General features: G+C 37.5%; 1 protein-coding gene across 4 annotated transcripts in view; it reads left to right on the top strand.

The window, feature by feature from the left end:
* The window catches only part of LOC126924820 (ras-related protein Rap1), a 71293-nt gene that overhangs the window by 25444 nt on the left and 31062 nt on the right, over nucleotides 1-14787 (top strand). For 2 of the 4 annotated variants that reach the window (XM_050739719.1, XM_050739718.1), the window contains exon 2: nucleotides 5581-5692. The exons of the other annotated variants lie outside the window; for them this stretch is intronic. The gene's annotated coding sequence lies outside the window, so the exon portion shown is untranslated. The remainder of the gene's footprint in view (nucleotides 1-5580; nucleotides 5693-14787) is intronic. 4 annotated transcript variants of the gene reach the window in all.

The following is a 14787-nucleotide window of genomic DNA, read 5'->3' on the forward strand; positions in this document are numbered from 1 at the left end:
GAGCTTCATAATGCTTTAATGGATCACTGACAGCGTTCTTAATTGCCGACTGGACGAAAAAGTCAATAATAGTAACTACTCTTCAACGTAAAAATGATGGACCATGAAAGGTCAGCTTGATCTATCCCGCTTTGTGTCGTATTTTTCAGTCAGAAAGAAAAAACCAAAGCTACGTTATAACGCGTTAGAAACGACTGAAAGGAACTCTGGAACATTCGTAGAAGACACGTCTATTGAAGAAACATAGCCATGAAATTTGCCAGCTTATTTTTATCGATTATTCCATTTTCATGGGAAATTTCGCTTCGACTGAAAGAAGCCCTGAAACATTCGTAGAAGACAAGTTTATTGAAGAAACATAACCATGAAATTTGCCAGCTTATTTTTATCGATTATTCCATTTTCATAGGAAATTTCGTTTCGACTGAAAGAAACTCTGAAACATTCGTAGAAGACACGTTTATTGAAGAAACATAGCCATGAAATTTGCCAGCTTATTTTTATCGATTATTTCATTTTCATGGGAAATTTCGTTTCGAGATTCCCGATGTTCCGTCTACGAACCCGTAAAATTAGGCGTTGCTTTCTTTTATCGAATATTTCACCTTTTCAACAGCCATCGTCAAAGGGGAGGTTAACGCCATTACGGAGAAAATTCCACCGAAATTCCGTTTTATTTGAAAAATCAATAAAGCCAAACGAATGTAATGAACGCAAACGCAATCTTTATCGCTTGTAGAAATTTCCTGCTGCCAGATCGCGTTCCGATATTAATCCATCTTCTACGATCGCAGATATCAGCGTTACGATTGCTACAACAGAATTTGCTAAATCGCTAGGACAAACCGATCTACTCGAATGGTTCGATCGATTTGCTAGAGGAAAGTTGAAATTCGCGACATTCCCATATCAGCTGGTTAATTGAATTTACAACTAGATTTAAAATAAAAAATCGAGGTTAGAACGGGAACTTTAAGCTGCTCGAATTTCATCGACAGAATTTCATTTCGCTTTGTCAATTTCGTCGTTTTAATCTGCTTCGCACCATATCGAACAATTCCTCCTCTTTGCCTCTGTGATCGAAAAACAAAGTAAAAGCAGGTAAATTGAACCGACGTTTCGCGCTCGATTAATTCAACGTTCAAAGTTAATTCGTCGTTCGAACGTTCGCTTTACCCGTCACGTTGCACTTCAGTTTCTTCGAAGAAGCGTAATATTACGCCGGTGTACGGCGAGTTGCAAAGCTTTTCGTAGCAACTGTGCCGTAGCTAATAACCGGAAATCGAGGAGAGAAACGCGTCGCAACAAAGAACGATGACGTGATGCGAGCGAAACGTATTAATCCTTCAAACTCGCACGATCGAAGGATAATTGCCCGCGAGTTGGAATCGAGACGAGTCAACAGGCAGAGCGTGTGCTGACGTGAAAATCCGCTGTTCCTTCTCTTTTTATTCTTCCTTTTTCAACCCCTTTGCGCGCTTACAGTGGCGAATAAAACGAGCTTTAAAGCTGATACACGCGATTGGATCGATCGTATCGAATATCGTTGTTTAATGGACCAGATTGGGACGAAGAATTTTTATTTACAGTCTAATGTTGATCTGTGTCAAGATCGAGTCGAAAGATCGGGTCGTTTGGTAGGTAGAGTGGAAAAAGTGGAGTAACTAGGATTGATAATTTAACAATTTAGAAGATTATCAAGAATCACGGTGAATTTCTGCTGAATTTTACGCTACTAGTGACAATGGAAACTCGAACGATCAGAAGAAAAACTTGCGGATTTCCCGTGAGACTTTTTAAACCTACCTGCTGTTCCTCTTCCAAGGTCACGCCTTTCACATCGTTTACAGGTGTCTGATAATGTATTTCTTTCAATAACTTAGATAATAACAGATAGCTTGAGTGTAATTCTTGGTGTTTGAAGCAAAAATTGTTGTTTTCGTCATAGACCAACAATCCAGATTGATTCTATTGGGTTGGAAAGTAAGTGATTGCGGATTTTGTCATTAGGCGATATTGACCATATCCGCAACCACTTAGTTGCCAACATAGTAGCAACGAAAGATAACGATATATTGGTATTTCGATTAGCGTGAAATTATCATGCGCCTGGTATCTCTGGAACGACATTTTTTATACCTAATAGTTTCTAGTTGTGAGCTAATTACCTCGTAGATTGCTTTATCTTCCGTAGAGATGTCGTGTTTGAAGGAAATAACTGAATGCGTTGTTGAGTTCCGATAGAGGGAAGAAGATAGAGGGAAGCCAGCTATGGCAAAATCTTAACATGGAATATCTGAGCGTAAAAGGAATCTACAGCTTGTTCAGCAATGATTACACATCAAGAGAATCAGCTTACTCCTGACATCGCGTCATGCTACGGAGAATACGTGTTCCTTAGATACACCGTAATTCTTGAGTAACGTTCAACCTGCCACAAATAGCTTCTACACCTACGTATTAGCTGTTCCCCAATTTTGCGTTCATAAAACAATCGCACAAAAAACAGTCGCTCATCGAAGTATGTTCGCAAAGTATGTTAGGGAACGTTTATTTTTATCAGTTTATTATCGCGTGCTATACGCAACTTTTCGAAATTTTGTCATCGGCGAAAAGTCAGACGCGATCGTCGTTATCGTAATGGTAAAATTTGAAATCAACGCGAAAATGTATATGGAAGTTGCAAAACATGTTTATTGCGGATATACGCCTCGAGCAAAATTAATACACAGCATGAATAGTAGGCTTAAACGTACAATTACAGCTAAAAATAGTTTTACTAAATAAGCACGTTATCGCATATTATTGCCATTATATGTCTGGATTTTTTGAATCGAACTATATTTAACACGAACCAAAAGTCTCCTGTTTGTTCATGGACTTTGATTATCATAAAACTCTGTAGCGTTTGAGCTTTCAGAAAATATACATTTTTGTACCACGTTGCGTGTTACCATGTGCTATTGCTACTGTGTATTTCAATCTTTTAATTTGATCATATTTAACGTGAAACAAAGAACTTTTATATTAACTCGCATAAGTAAATCATAATAAAATTTCATAGAGTCTGAGCTTTCAAAAAATGTATGCTGTTATACCATGTTGCATGTTGTCATACATTATTGATACTATGTGTTTGAATCTCTTAATTAAACCATATTTAGCATTAAATATGGATCTTCTATTTGCTCACATACGTAAGCATAATAAAATTCCATAAGACTCGAACATTTGACAAAATGTATGCTATCATACCGTGCTGCATGTTATCATATATCACTGGTATCGTGTCTGAATGTTTTAGTTGAGACGTATTTAACGTGAAAGAAAAATCTTCCATCTGCCCACGCAAATGTAGATCATAATGAAATTCCATAGTATTTGAAAATTTATTATTATTTTTAATAATAAAATTTATTATTAATACCTACACGTATAAAGCTAATCTTTATTTGCAAGATTTTATTCTACGATGCTGTGTATCTCCCCCCGTTGATTTCACAAGAGAACCAGATGATAGTAATCGATGCTTTTTTGTCAGATTCTTTTTTTCTTCAAAGATATATTGAGAGAAGATATTTCTCTTGTCTGGAAAATGTCTCTTTCCACGCAGTGAAATTTAATTCGTCGATCTCGTTGCTGAATCAAGGTTCAGTAGGTCGTGTACCGTTTTAAGATACAGCAGCTGTAATTCTTCGTGTTTTTTCGTGTCGCTGCAATAAACCGAGAAACGCTCGGATTTCCATGGATGCGATGCACCCGAGCTACTGAACCGTGGTAAATCCGGTTGGCGCATTTGCAATGTCCAATGGAAGCACGGAATACAGTGGAAAAATTACTTTCGGTTCGAAGCACGCTCCTTAGGAAAATCTTTCCACGGAGAATGGCGACTGTAATCTACCTGACCGTCCGATTCTCCGGTTATTTTCCTGTATTCTCTTCCTGTCGATACTTTACGATTTCATCGGCATTTCCGATTTCCTGCGAACTTGGATATATCGAGTGGCGTTATTTTAAGCGGCAAAATGTCAGAAAAAAATGTCGCAAACTATTATAAGTACTTTTGATTCTACTTTAAAACTACCTAAACCTAACCTCGACCTAGTACAAACTATCATATTTCGTCATTTTTATTTCGCCACTCGTCCGCCAGAGGCGAAACTTAATCCTAATCCGAACCGCGTGTAAAATTCTTTAAACGTTGTTCGTCGTATTCCTCGTAATCTTTTTTTGTTGTACGGCCACTCTATCGATACAGGTTAATTTAAATTACTCTTCTAACCGTCTACTCCTGTCGCTTAATTTGCACTTAATTTTTTTATTTTTAGAAAATAAAAATATATTTGTATGGTTTGTTTTAGGTTAGCTTTAGTTTCGATATGGCGTTAAGAGTACGTAGAATTGTTTGTGACGCTCCACTTTTTAAACGATATTTTATCTTTCTAGATAACTATATCCGATATATTCCAAGTTTCAAGAAATAACCAGAGTGAAATTGTAAAGTATTGTCCACATTCTTCTTTTACAGAAATTTTAGACTTTAACAGATTCTATTCCTGTTTTATAGATCTTATTTTATAGATTTTAACGTAAATACCTTATGTAAATATATATAAATAAATTTCAGCCGCTGTTTAGTGTCACTTGACTGTCGCCAGTAAGAACGATCGTGTAATAATACGTGTTAGGTTATGTGCGTAGCAGCGACAATTTGTTGCTCGCTTCTATCAATCAAAAGTTCAATTTATTCTTGTTCTAGCAAGAAAACTGTCGTCGTGCAGCCGCGTCGTCAAACGCGCGCACGTTCGTATAAAATAATATGAGCGAACGCCATTTTCGTAAGCGACAAATTGTCGCCGGTGTGCACGAAGCCTTATTGTCGACTTTAGTCCACGCTCGTACGGAAGAGATTAACGCTAGAACCACCGCACAAAGGAATAATATAATGAATTTTATTTTTTTCTTTTCTTATTTATTCAAAATCAAAATAATTTTGTATCCTGGCTACTTATTTCAATAGCATTTAAAATAACTTGCACTTGTCAAAACGTAAAAGGTTTACCGAACTCGAATTAACCAGTTTTCTCGTTTTGTGTAACTTTCCACGCGTTTTTGGAATTTTTACCGCCTATCGTTCGATACGATGGTGTCGATTATCAGGAAAATTCCAGATCGATCACGATATTGACACTAGAACTACCACACCAGTCGAAATGACTGGTTTTACAACTTTTTATAAACGTGCCAACTTTCATTCAGAGATCATATTCCCAGATGAGTTAATAATACCAAAAATATATTACGCGACATGGAATTCCTTTTGTAAGAAAGCTACGATCAAAAGGATATTACGTATTTTTTATAGATCAATAATTTTGTCTGATTTTATACTGGTCGATAGTTCTAGCGTTAAAATTTACTTCATTTGAAATATCCTTTAGCTTAGACATCTTTACAATCTTGGTGTCTTTCAACGTGACTATCCATTTTTCAGTTTTATCTCGCTTTTCAGAGCATTTAACAAGGGAAGGGTTCTTAAACGCCAGATTTCCTCATGTGCTTCTATTGTTCTCGTTTCAGAGAAGTGGCGTTGCGTGAATTAGCAAGAAGGGGGTGCAAGGTTGAGCGGCGGTACTCGACTCGAATATTCTTGTAGTGGCTCATCGATTGCGTTTCCCTGGATTTTCTGACGGTGAGTCTTCCAGCGATTTTTTTCCACCCACTTGTCCCACCCCAAAATTAGCAACGTGTATTCCACTCTTGCTCTGTCGTATACAAACATATAATCTTTACATAAGATCTTTGCTAAATACCAAATATTAGTATATTATATTGTACATATATAGTGACGTGAATAATTTTATAATCATTCAACCCTGTTTTTAGATCTTTCGCGATACTAAAGCAAATGTTGAGAAAATCGTTTCGTATAATTTTATATTATAATGTAAAGAGATAACTGAAGGTGCGATAGGCACAAATTTTTTTTCTTTCAAAGTCTGGACAAAATTAAATTCTTTTTTAAATTATGCACCTCGTTGTTTGTGAAAAACTACAAACCCAGCGTTAATATCTTACTTCTTTATCTAATATTCAATGAATTTTGTCTCCATTTCTGATTACCTCTATCCAATCTGTTGGCCACGCTATCCACTGAGCTTGTTTAAAGTTTCGTTTCGAATATCCGCTCACGTGGATTTTATTCTTTCTCCAGGTTCGACGATATGTTTTATAGGTGGCCTGATCGTAAACTTTCCTTGTTAGAATTCATTCACAGTTCCCCGATCGCGTTCAGATCAGCATCCGATGCTGGCCACGGTAATAGCTCTATTTCAAAATCTTTACTGTGGCAATTGTACGAATAGCAGCATTGTCTCGTTGAAGAATCGTCCCTTCGCCTTAATTCCAGTTATTAAACGTAATATCTCCTAATATTTTATAGTATTTGCAAAAAAAAAGAATATCCAGGCGTGATCAGTGGTACGCTGGAAATATCGAGGAAATAATGCGGAAAGTATGTTCGAAACTATAATTATTCGCAGCGCTGTGTATCGTACACATTTTTTGAACGAACATTAATTGGTTTGTTATTAGGAAACTAGTAATACAGTAGAACATGGTTCGTGTGAAATTGACGGGAGACAAGTTAGTTCGTATAATCAGGTCGCTCATATAATAGAAGTCCATCTATTTCTCCCTATGACCTATTTCCACCTGTGATTTTTTGCTCGGTTAATAGGAGTTCGTGTTCCTGCGAGACATAAGAGGATTCCACGAAACATTTCCTCCCAAATAACGTTCAATAACTTTGCAAACTTTTAGCAACTGCGAATTGTGTCGTACGACGCGTGGTCAGCTTTTTGCGATAAACGTTCGTACGCATCTGCGACTGTTTTTACAGGGTGGATGTGGTAAAAAGCGTAAAAAAGTCGTGAAACGATTAGTTTGCAACAGAGTACGAAACTCGTGTTAAACCAAAGCAAACAATAGAAGAAGCAGTTCAACCAGTTAGCTGTTTTTGACGAGTATACTCGTCGGTATAATCGACGCATATACTCGTCAGTATAATCGACGCATATACTCGTCAGTATAATCGACGCATATACTCGTCAGTATGATTGACGAGTATACTCGTCGGTATAATCGACGGATATAGTCGTCAGTATGATCGACGAGTATACTCGTCATGGAGAAATGGCAACATTCTGCCTTACGACGAGTATACTCGTCGTGCGTAAAAAGTAATCACAATTTGACGTTTAAATTGGAATTTAGTAATGACAGTAAATTGCAGTAATAAAATTGAAAAACAAAACAGTCATTCGGTTACGACTTAATTCCACATTATAACAGTCACATATACTCTGTGTTTGACGAGTATACTCGTCGTCGCTTACTTTTTGCCACACATCTTAGGTACGCGCAACAGCCAACTGGTTAAAACATAGAGGCGCGTTCGATGACGACGTTTTATTCAATAAACGCACGAAGGGGAAGGTAACGCGTTAAGGGAAATAGGAAAAAATACTTTTCCCAAAGATCAACATTTTGGTCATCGTCACTTTCCATATTATTATTGTTCGAGCACGTATTACAAGTTTTCTGATTAGCGGCGAACAGGTCACTTTCGTCGTTCGAAGTATCTCGTTCGTTCGATCTGACCGGTTTGTATCAGTCGCGTCGACGTACGTTCTTTCCTTTGATAATTCTCCGTAACAAGCCGTACGAGTTTCTAAATCCCTTTGAAATCGCGTTAAACGTTCGAGATTGGTATCGTTTACGATGGAGCGATGAAACGCGCGAAGAAAGAAAAACAAGCGGGACGTGTAAGAGTTAATAACATAATCAATAACATAAGAGTTAAAAAGAACGTGTAGAAGTGAATAAACCGTTTAAAATAAAAAAAGCCGTGTTAAAGCGAATCGCGTAAAGGAAGAAAGGTGCCGTGTAAAAAGAGTCCCAGAGGTGTACGTAATATGGTGGATTGGTTGACGCTGAGCGGCAGTTCAGGTGATAGAGGCTCGGCTAATGTTCAGGTAATCAGCCGCCGCTAAAATTTCGTTCGTGTAAACCGACTTCCATTGTGTATTTTCGAACGTATCGAATGTTAGATGGGGTGAACGAATAATACGTCAAACGGGGTTCTAGATAGATGGAGCAGATTGTTCGGAATTAATGGGACGCTATCGTGTTTCTAGGAATAGATAATATTTGAAATTACATAGTTAGCACTTCGACGAATTCTGTACTTTGATATACCAGCCATAAGATTTCGAATAATGTATTTATGTTTCGTACGATATATATACGTCGATGTCGACAGACGATAATAGCGAGTATTAACCTAACCTAACCTTGCCAGGCTTCGAACTTTCATTCGAAATTGTACTGTACGCTCGTTGTTGCTTCTTCCGCTCGTCCAACTTTACGTAAATAATTGAGAAACTGATTAATCGGGTAATAGAAGAATTTACATAAAGTTAGACGAACGAAAGAAATAGGAACAAAGGTACAATTTTAAATTAAATTTTGAAACCTTCGTTTGACCGGGTCTGGTAATAATTAACCATAATTATATTACTAAATTATAACTGTGTACAGCGAATAATTTGGTTAACTGTATTTATCAATTCAATTATATTATTAACTAAATATTACGATCATAGCTTCAATATTATACGTATTTCTTTGTATCATATTACGAAGCATCAAACTTGTCATAAATGCAGAAAAATCCGCAGTCCACTAGTCGCCAAGTAAAGCCAACCCCGAGCCAACTAAATCACCCCCTTACTACTCACGCTTTACGATCCCATTTCGAGCAACCATAATCTGTCCATAAAATCCACTGTGCGTCAATATTTGCGAGGAGGCTGGCGGGTGGCCGGCACAATGAACTCGCTGTAAACCGTCGTTGGCCGAGTATTTATGTTAATTAGAAGCGAGGTCGTCCTTAAAGCAGGGTGAAACACGAGCCTCGAGACACTCGAAGATGCAATTGGTTGCACTGTAGCGCACTTCTCAGCAAAATAGAATTAATTCCAGTCTCTCTCTCTCTCTCTCTCGCTCATTCTACGATTCTCTTCAATCTAGCACGCGTGAAGCATTCTCGAAGCGTTAACGAAGTGGAATTAATAGCAGAACTATCGGTTTTCGCAACTTTCGCGTATCCTTTTACCTAGGGGCAAGAACTAGTAAACCCTTGCCGCCAAGGCAGTAGCTACGACTCGATGCCTTGTTCTTCTGATAAGATTAATCGAGTTGCGTCGGTTACACGAGTTTCCTCCGCACTTTTTACGCGTTCTGGGGATGTTGCACGCGGTGGAGAATCGGCAGGGTGGATTTTTTGTTGATTGAAGACGGCGGAAGGAACATGTATACGTCGTACGTTTGGTTAATTTTTGCCTGTTGGATATAAAAAGGAGATTGTTGTTTTTTTCTCGTTCCTCTTCTCGTTCGATCTCGATGTACGCCGGAGGAGGAAGAAATATAGAGATATCTATTAAATGGCAGATTGTAAATTACAAATTATTGCTCTTAAGTAGGAAGTTGTTTAGGTATCTTCATCGTCCCATAAGTTCGTTCCTACTTGCAGCAAACTTTGGAACATATCTTGTTAAATGTTAAGGAGGTACGTAATCTCTCGTTCGCAACCTCCTGCCACCGTTTTCCACAAAGACGTTACACCGTCGCTGTGAAACTCAACACGCGAAAAACTATCAAGAACCCAGGCGTTTGCATGACGCAAGTCGGTTTTTCTAGCGGACGTCGATCGCATCCGAAAGACCGGTACAACACCAGCGAACGTTGAAGCTGTTCCGGGAACTGACGGAACACGGTAACAGTCGGCGAAATTTGCTCTAAACTCGATACATTACTTCGTGGAAGTATGGCTTTTCCTCCGTGGGAGAGAGAGTCAGAGTTCCACAAAATCGGGACCATTTAAAGAGACGTTAGGAGGACAACGTTTCAACAGCGACGAACAAGTGGAACAACTCGCGTGCAATTAGCTTCCGACCTGGCCCTCCGCTTTCACCGAAGCTGCGGCGAAAACATCGTGGCAATTCGATGGCGTGGCAACAACAACCGAATTCTACTTATCTGAAACGTCTTATCGAAATACAAAGTTACGAACAGAGTCTTTACAAAGAAGATCTATGTCATTTGATCCTCGTACTACGTGTAATATACGTCTCCATGTTGATACAGTAGAACCTCGTTTATACAAAAAATTCAGACCCAACCTCACGCATACGAACTCCTAAGCGTGCCTCTATTACCTAACACGAGGATCACTGATGTATTTTGTTCTTACTTATATATATATTACATTTCACGAAGTCCTGCGTGTGGCTGAGGAGAAGCACCAAGGAGCACGCTCTGTGGCGTAAACAAAGCGTGAACTGCGAGTTTTTTTCTCACCTTATATCTGCAGCATTTATATATTTGTTTTGCATATATATATATATATATATACACACACACACACACACACATAGAAATTTATCGCACGACATATTGTTGGGTAAACTGATACGTGCCGTTTCCATAGTTACCATCGCGAAACCAAAGATCGTGTAATTGTGAAAACGAATTAGACAAACTCGGTCATCCGAACGGCAGTCTCTCGTATCCGAACTTATAATATAACGGGTGGGGATAGCCGGTGAGCCTTTCTTATCCGAACTTTCGGATAAACGAGTTTCTATCTGTTGTAGTTGGCTGTTCTCGCGTCAGTCTCAGAGTATTTCAGTCGAGTTTCTCTCTTTCCGTTCTGTTCTCTTTGGTCCCTGGAGCAAGAAGCTGTGTCAATTTCGTGTTTGTCTTTGCAAAACTTGCTAGTTGGCATTTTCTTCGTATCTTCGGTTTTTATCGTTATCAGTTTCGTCCGTTCCATATTTCTCAATGTGGTCGGCCTTACTAACGCGAATAATCGTAGCTCGGCGTTCTGGAAACGCGAAGAGCAAGCGGATAAGACGAACAGAATGGAATACGTGCGTTGTTTCTCTATATTTTTGTATGTAAGAAGGTTTCCATTTTCATGGCCTCTCTTTGCCTACCCGATGCGAACACGTGCACGCGTACGTCGGATGTATCGGAGGATTCTCGCGTTTCATAACGCGCTTTTCAATGCCGTGGAAATTTCCCGAGCAAGACGAACGATAAACGAGAAATCGCTGCTCGAGAAAATCCTTCCTCGTACGGTACTTAGCCCGTGACCTTTTCTAAGATAAATCCGTTTCTGTATACGATTCTACTGTATATCGTCGTTTTATTCAAACTACGTTGTTCGATATTTCCTATTCACAGATTCGAATAATTTCTTTCACAGTAATTTCCCTGTAAATGGTATTGGAACGAAGATTTTGTTCCACCAGAAGATTCTCTTATCACAACGTTATACGATATCAATGTATCGTATCGAATAATAGTCTTCGAATCGAATAATAATTGAATAGTCTTCGAATAAATAAACTTCGTCCCATAGCGATATTTATTGTTGCTTTAAAAATTTCCCGCACATTCGACGGAAATTTCGGATACTCGAATCAATTTGTTCGTTTTCCTTTTACCATTCTCCATTCGTACGCGTCTCTGGATTTACTTATATAAATCTTATACTTTGGTCGATTTAAATCGATGTCTTTCGTAGCCATTCGGTCCATAAGTCAATCGTGCTCGTTCAATTTTACAAATATAAAAATCGACGTGCTTAGAAATTTCGAAATAGAGAGAAAATGACTTTATATATATATATATGCATTATATTTGAAAATGGCTTGTAAGAAGAAAAAGAAAATGTAAGAAACAATTCATTTCCGCAACCAATATGTTTTTGAATATGCAAATATTTCGCGATAAAATCGTTGGTACAGGGACGATGAAAAATTGGCGTGGACAGGGCAGAGGAAAATCCGGCGAGATCACATAATTCTCGAAGTAATTTCTATTACGCGACGGAAATTGAATTACTATTCGCATTACAGGCGGTTCGACTTATTCGCTTAGCCCCGGCCACCTGACATTTTCTTCTTCCTCGCCTTCTTTTTCTTCTACTTTTTTATCCTCTCCTGTCGCGGAAATAAATTGCACTTACTAAGTGCTGCAGGAAGTAATTTTTCCGCTAATATATCGTACAGTTATCGTGATATATTCGCCAGATAAGTTACAACCGTGATAAGAGGAGGTTGAAAGGGGGCGAAAATGTGGAAACGAAATGTTCTTGATTCATAATGAATAAGGATAGGATGTCAGAAATCTCGAATGAAAAATGTTGACTTTATTATCGGGCAATTTTATAATTTGCTTAATGATCGGTTAAACGTAGATTAAGGCATTCTTGATTCACGATGAAGCGCCAGATATATTGGGAGAAATCTCGATTAAAATATATTTATTCGATGATTGGAGAGTTTTAGAATTTGTTTTAACGATGGGTCAAACAGATTAAGAGATTCTTAATTCATAGTAAGATAAGAAGATTATAATGTGGGAAATTTTGTGTAGAAAAACGCGCAGTCAATTATTTCTGATAGAATTGAAATGAGACCTTGATAATTTGCTCGACGATGAGTTCTTCCGTACGTTAGATAAGACTATGATGTGGGAAATTGTGGGTAAAAAAAATTCGCAGTCAATTATTTCTGATAGAATTGAAATGAGATCTTGATAATTTGCTCGACGACGAGTTACAACGTACGTAAGATAAGAAGACTATGATGTGGGAAATTTTGGATAAAAAAACTCACAGTCAATTATTTCTGATAGAATTGAAATGAGACCTTGATAATTTGCTCGACTATGAGTTACGACGTACGTTAGATAAGACTATGATGTGGGAAATTGTGGGTAAAAAAGATTCGCAGTCAATTATTTCTGATAGAATTGAAATGAGACCTTGATAATTTGCTCGACGATGGGTTACGACGTACGTAAGGTGAGAAGACTATAACGCGGGAAATTTTGAATAGAAAACGTGCGAACGTTGGATAATTTGGTAATTTGTTTAACGATGAATGAAATAGCCGAAGAAAGTTTTATTTAATAGCGAAGATAGCATGGTGTAAGATATTTTGAAAGAGAAATCAGTCATTGCATAATTTCATAATCCGTTTAACGATCTATTAAACAGATCGAGGAATCATATAGTTCTTGAAGTTCTTCCAGTTTATCAGTTTTTCTTCTTCTTAAAGTCGCAGACAGAAGGTATCGGAACTTTGGCAATTGAAATGTTGATTCAATTATCGAAGAGTTCGATAATTTGCTAATAGTCAATGAAACAAATTAAGAAGTTGTTCGATTTTTCTCCCGATTCTCGGAGTTTGAAGTTTGTAAGTTTCTTCGTAAAGTACTTACGATCGTTTAGTACCTTTTTCTTCTTCTTTTCGAATTAGTATGAATTACTTAGTAGATTTCTTTAGTCTTCAGAAATCTGAAGAAATTACATAGTTGAACCTAAAGTTCCAAGAAACAATACAATTTCTGTTTTCGTTCTCACCTTTAAAGTTCTTGATAATCTTTCATTTGCCTACCTTTCTTTCCTTTTTTTTTTCTTACAGAATCATTATCCGTTTTTTTCCTTTTTGACAAAAATGCATCGTAGAAAATTCGGAGAGATCTTGCGATAAAAAATTTCTTTGTTTGTTTATAAACATAATATTATATATCATGTACGAATACTTTCTATCTGCTTCTCAAAAACTCGTCAAAAATAAAAAAAAAACCCTCGTCCCTCGAGTTTCAAAAAATCCTCAACTTTCTTCCTTTTTTTTCATGTATTTTACTAGGAAATTGTTTTATCGATTAATTGTTCGTCAACAGGCTTTGAATCCATGGTATTAATAAAAAAAAGAAGAAAAAAAAAGGAGAAGAATTAGATAATATCGATTTGACCCAGTGTAATCGGAGGTTTATATTAGAATAGGGGTTTGAGGTACCGTTCAAGGTCTCGTTTTCATGAAACTTTAGTGACACAGTTCGATGGTTCGGCGTGGTCTTTATGAGCTCTAATTTCGGATGCAGTGCGATTCGATGCCCATTGTGATTTTTCTCAATGACTTTGGTAAGTTTATACGACCAAACTTTTTCCTTTCGTGTTAAAATCCAATGAAGAGGAACTTTCGACTTAAAAGTAAGCGGAAAATTTAGCATATTATTAGAACATTTGATTTTACGTATCTGGACGTACATTGATCTTGGATATTTAAATTTATCACATCGTAGAGACATACGAATCGTTCAAATCGAATCAACTATTCGCAACACTTTAATCTTTAATATCAATATTATTCTGGTCAATTCGTATTTTTTTTCATTTTTTTCATATGTCTTCTCATTCCGTAGAAACGTAGCTGTTTCGGTTAGTTTCTTGAATTTTCGAGTTTATACGCTCGATATACCGTATACGTGTGTGTGTGCTTGCGCGCGTGTGTAGGTATCGCATTCCTCCGTATGAATCGCGAGTGTTCGATCCTCGAAAGCTACCGTCAAAATATGCTTTCATCTCCGGTTTCCAATTCATCAGGTTAAAAAACCAAACATCGCCGGGAAAAAAACACGCGAGAGCGAAAGAGGACAAAATCAGGACGGTTGACAAACCAATAACGAGTATCGGCAGGCTATATATAAAGTGAAAAGTATAGAGAAGAAAAGAAGAAAAAGAAAAAAAAGATTTTTACTATTTCTTATAGCAAACGATGTCGTGGCTGCTTTATTAATTAAGATACCTTGGAAAACTCGTGCATAGTTCTACACGTATATGTACTTTATAGCAAAATATCGTTTGGC

This window comes from Bombus affinis, chromosome 15, assembly GCF_024516045.1.
Source record: "Bombus affinis isolate iyBomAffi1 chromosome 15, iyBomAffi1.2, whole genome shotgun sequence".
Taxonomy (NCBI): Eukaryota; Metazoa; Arthropoda; class Insecta; order Hymenoptera; family Apidae; genus Bombus; species Bombus affinis.